Source organism: Podarcis raffonei, chromosome 1 (assembly GCF_027172205.1).
Source record: "Podarcis raffonei isolate rPodRaf1 chromosome 1, rPodRaf1.pri, whole genome shotgun sequence".
Taxonomy (NCBI): domain Eukaryota; kingdom Metazoa; phylum Chordata; class Lepidosauria; order Squamata; family Lacertidae; genus Podarcis; species Podarcis raffonei.
Genome location: NC_070602.1, coordinates 58,538,681 through 58,544,547, shown reverse-complemented (window position 1 = coordinate 58,544,547; position 5,867 = coordinate 58,538,681).

Genomic DNA, 5,867 nt, shown 5'->3' with positions numbered 1-5,867 from the left:
TGCTTGTGTCCTGTGCTTTTATTCAGTGGGAACGGTTTGTGAACCACAAATCTGCACTCAATTATCCTTTATTTTTAAAAGCGTTCATGATTCAGTATACTGAATCTATAAAGATTGAGATGTTGCCTAATGTTTTCACGCATTGCCAGAATAAAGCAATGATCAGAATATATTCTTGGCACAATCCTTCCCACACTCACTAACACAATGCAAAGTTTCTATATAATGGATCACATTTTTTAAAGAAGCCTTTATTTCACAAATATGATGCATTTACAGACCCATGTAAAAAGGTTCTCTCAGTCCTTGACAGTGTTTTGCAAAGTTCCTAATGAAATATATGGGCCAGCATTTTCTTGCAGTTTGTTAAACGTGACCAAAAAAAGCTTCCACTTTTCTCTTAAGTGTAACACTAGATTCTCTACCTGCTCTGACTAATTATATTAGTTTTAACATGTGGACTACATCCCATACCTTTACAATACAGTCTTCTGATCTCTAGGTCCTTGCAGTTCTCTTGTGTGCCTGATTCTGTGAGTTACAACATGTCCTGATACTATGATCACCCTATGCTAGTGGGCAAGAGTCTCTCAATGGAGCTCCCTCTCTGAATGGGCCCTCCTCTCCAAAGTTACCACTGCCCAGACATTTCGTTTGCAGAGTCCACACAATTGCCCATTGGAAGGTACTGATCTATCTTGACAGCAGCAAAAGCCAGGGGGCTCCAGGAGGTATAGCAGTGGGGACCCAGCCCTGGTGCCATCTTGGAAGATGCCAAACAATGCCAACCCCTGGCGCTGGTCCTGCGTTTACCCTCAAGACAACTTTGCAAGGTGAACATAATGGTTGATCAAGGTTTTGAACTTTGATTTCCCTTGTCCAAACCCAACAAAATTAGTTCCAAATTTAATCCTCCAAGGCCATGTAACATGCGTAGGCTTAAGGGAGGATCCATTCAAAGGTAAGCACTTTTAAAAGTCTTCGTTATTTCAGTGTGAGAAAGTGGAGCATGTACTACTTGCAGCCGGACTTAAAAACAATTTGGACTTTCCTCCTGTTCAGTATCTGAATGATATTTTTTATATATATATATAAATGTTTATTGAAATTTTACAAATCAAAAAATTCATCATTTCACATAGATCAATCCATTAGATAAAGCCCACAAAAAACAACAACAAAAAACAAGAATACATAACAAAAAAGAAGAAGAGAAAAAAGAAAAATCCACTTTTTAAATTACAAAATTCCATGTCCCTCTGTCCTGACCTCCTCACATCTTTCTTTTTTGTGTTCCTCTTTATTCCGATCAAATTCAGCAAGTTCAAACCCTTATTCAAACCATACTTAAAATTATATTTTTCTAGTTATTATGTCCCAAATTTCCCTTATCTTAGCCCATTCCTCATCTTATATACTATGACATAATATTATTCTGTTCATAACCCCCTTCTCCTTTTTAAAATTCTTCTTTTCATTCACTTTTAACCAAATCCCACATGCCCTGTTACCTTCACATCCCACATCATGTTAACACTCAAACATTTTGCAATATTTTTGTAAATAGTCCTTAAACTTTTTCCAGTCCTGTTCCATCAGTTCTTCTCCCTGGTCACGGATTCTGCCGGTCATTTCTGCCATCTCCATGTAGTCGATCACTTGCATCTGCCACTCTTCCATGGTGGGTAGATCTTGTGTCTTCCAATACTTGGCGAGAAGTATTCTTGCTGCTGTTGTTGCATACATGAAAAATGTTCTGTCTTTCTTTGGCACCAATTCGCCAACTATGCCCAAAAGGAAGGCCTCTGGTTTCTTAGGAAAGGTAAATTTAAATACCTTCTTCAGTTCATTATATATCATTTCCCAGTAAGCCTTAACCCTTGGGCATGTCCACCAAAGGTGAAAGAATGTTCCCTCAGCTTCTTTACATTTCCAGCACTTGTTGTCAGGCAGGTGATAAATTTTTGCAAGCTTAACTGGGGTCATGTACCACCTGTAAATCATTTTCATAATATTCTCCTTTAAGGCAATACATGCCGTAAACTTCATACCGGTGGTCCACAACTGCTCCCAGTCAGCAAACATAATGTTATGACCTATGTCCTGCGCCCATTTAATCATTGCCGATTTAACCGTTTCATCCTGTGTATTCCATTTTAACAGCAAGTTATACATCTTTGACAAAATCTTAGTTTTTGGTTCTAACAGTTCTGTTTCCAATTTTGATTTCTCCACCTGGAAGCCAATTTTTTTGTCCAAATTGTAGGCCTCTCTTATTTGATAATAATGAAACCAATCTCGCACTTTGTCTTTTAGTTTCTCAAAACTCTGCAGTTTCAATCTGTCACCTTCTTGCTCCAAAATTTCCCAATATTTTGGCCATTTGGCCTCCATATTGAGCTTTTTCTGGGACTTAGCTTCCATAGGTGACAGCCACCTTGGGGTTTTACTTTCCAACAAATCTTTATATCTTGTCCAGACATTAAACAGAGCTTTCCTGACAATATGGTTTTTAAATGCCTTATGTGCTTTAACCTTGTCGTACCACAAATATGCATGTCACCCAAAAACATTATTGAAGCCTTCTAAATCCAGAATGTCCGTGTTCTCAAGAAGCAGCCAGTCTTTTAACCAGCAAAATGCTGCTGATTCATAGTACAATTTAAGGTCTGGCAGGGCAAATCCACCTCTTTCTTTTACATCAGTTAAAATTTTAAACTTTATTCTGGGTTTCTTGCCCTGCCAGACAAATCTAGAGATATCTCTCTGCCACTTCTTGAAACAATCCATCTTGTCCAAAATTTGCAAAGATTGGAACAGAAATAACATTTTTGGCAAAACATTCATCTTTATAGCTGCGATTCGACCCAACAAGGAAAGCTTCAAGTTAGACCAAATTTCTAAATCTTTTTTTACTTCTGACCAACATTTCTCATAATTATCTTTAAATAAGTTCAAATTTTTCGCAGTCATATTAATCCCTAGGTATTTCACTTTCTTAACCACAGTTAAACCTGTTTCATTCTGAAACCTGTCCTTTTCTATTGGTGTTAAATTCTTCTCTAATACTTTAGTTTTTGACTTATTTAATCTAAATCCTGCCACATGACCAAATTCTTTAATCAATTCCAAAGCTCTTTTCATACTAGATTCCGGCTCCTGTACAGTCAAAACCAAATCATCTGCAAAAGCTTTCACAGTATCTGAATGATAAGGCATTAGAAATTGCACATACAGAAACTAACACTAGCAGAAGCCAATGCAACAAGCCCCGCTAGCACAACTGGACTCCTGTAGTCTTATGTTGCTGATACACACAGGCCAGCAAAAAGATATCAACTTTTATTCAAATATCAAACAGAACCAGAGCAAATTGAAAAGTGCATGATTAAGTGAGCACAAATGATAGGAGAGCGTATTCACCTAGATCTTTGTAGAAACGTACGGGAAGCGGCTCACAAATTCTCTTTGAACATAGGCATAAGGAGAAAACTATTTTATAGTAATGACAAGATGTTATAGTACTCCAGCCAAGGTACATAAAATTAGTAAGAGCCACACTCCCTTATGTTGAAAATGTCAAGAAGCGATGGGGGATTGTTCACATGTGGTGGAAGTGCAAGATGGTGAATAAATATCGGAAGATAATAAATCACAAATATGTTACCTATGAAATCCTATTATGCCCAATTATAAAAAGTGTCAAACAGTGAGATCAGAAGACAAAGAATTTCCTATATAGTAGCAGAAAATAGACAAAATAAGCTTTTGCCAAATTGGTAGAAATTTACTTACAATACAAAAAGACACCGTTTGGGACCACATAAGTCTTCTGGGCTTACAATATATTAATATATCTGGGTAGCTGAATTAATGCAAATCAGATGTTAACATTTTGGGTTTATTTTAAGAAAGGTTAATGAATGTTTGAAATGAAGTGTTAAACCTTTTAATAGATCAAGAGATTAAGATGATTGGGTTAAGAAAGCTCTCTGTTGGACTTGAGTTTTTATAGATTGAATATAGTTTTTGTTATGTACTTGATTTTATTTTTCATTTGCATATGTTTGGTGATATGGATTCAACTGTAACTTTCAGAATATGGATGATTTGGATAGATCTTCGGCAATCAATCGTAGCCAAGTAAGATTGTCTTCCATAAACACGGTTTTAACAATGTTAAACAATTGTTTTTAACAATAAGTGACTGTGGACACTTCTGGATCCAATTCTGGATCCAAATGTCTTTCCACAGTGGGGACATTGGTTTCTGGGCGGGAGTTGATCATGGTGTGGATTTGCCAAGTGTGCCTTCCTCTTAGCACATTTCTCCCTTGCGTTCTAGGTTTGAGTGTCTTCAAAGTCCAGAAGAAGAATGCACTTAATCTTTTTACGTGTCTCTTTAGGTCTTGCATGTGTAAAAGCATATTAAAAAGTTCACAACTCTCCCCATAATTTTTGTTGTCACGCTATAGCAATGAGCATTCATCCTGATTTGCTTACAGGGTGTTTACACACCTTCCTGTCAATAATTCATTCATCCCACACTTTTTGATGCATCCAATGCATTTTTAATCACTTTCCAAATTGTTAAAAGACCGTTGTGTGTGGTTTTTATTTTTTAAGTAGATTTATTGCTCTGGGACATGCCCTATAGGTAAAGGTACACCTGAACATTAGGTCCAGTGTTGTGACCGACTGGGGTTGCGGCGCTCATCTCGCTTTATTGGCCGAGGGAGCCGGCGTACAGCTTCCAGGTCATGTGGCCAGCATGACTAAGCCGCTTCTGGCGAACCAGAGCAGCGCACGGAAACACCATTTACCTTCCTGCCGGAGTGGTACCTATTTATCTACTTGCACTTTGATATGCTTTCGAACTGCTAGGTTGGCAGGAGCAGGGACTGAACAACGGGAGCTCACCCCGTCATGGGGATTCGAACCGTTAACCTTCTGATTAGCAAGTCCTAGGCTCTGTGATTTAACCCACAGCGCCACCCTTGTCCCTTCAGACATTGCCCTATAATTCACTTTATTTGTGCAAACCCATGTGCTCGAATCCCTGCTACAAAATAGCGACACAAGTCTAGAGGCAGCCTCTCTTTGGATTCTCAGAGATAACCCTGGAAGATCATTCCATCCAGCCTGACTGAGGAGATGCTTCCCAACTAGTGCCAGTTAATTCCAGTGCTTCCTAGTATCCTTTCTGGGCAGTGAGAGAAGCTTGTTTCCCCTGCATAGGCTTGCCACCACGGACCCTGCATGGACAGCAGTAGCAACAAACAAACAAACTCCAGAGAACCAGAGGCATTCTCTTCCCAGTCCCATTCCAGCATATCTTTTGCTGCCCCTGCCATCAAGAGAGGAGTTAATTTGCTTTGTCACAATCTGTTGCAAGGTGCATTAGGGAATCACCAGACTAAAATGCAGGGTCCATACGTACCTTAAAATGGAATAAGTGCATAATGAATTGGCTCAGTTTTTATATAACAGTATCTTGCTTTTATGAAGGAGAAAATGCATTTCTAGAACATGCAACCATATAAAATATTATCCTATTTAAAACAGAGTATATAAACTCACAGAAACTTTTTTTAAAAAATAAGTGTGGTCCGTGTTTACATTTTACAGATTGCATCACATGGCATAGCTCTTGCCGGCAAAAGATACGCTGGAGAGGCAATGTCAACAAACCAGTTATGCCATTGTTGCTATTTTCTAGTTTATGAGTTGGGGGCAAGAGGAGTAGGTTGTATGCAGATACCTTCCTGAGCCCTGGATCCAGCAAGTGTTCAAATAGAGGTCAGGTTAGCTCCCTGATGAGGTGATCGCCTGGGTGATGGGCCATTAAGGGAACCAAAGGAAAGGGG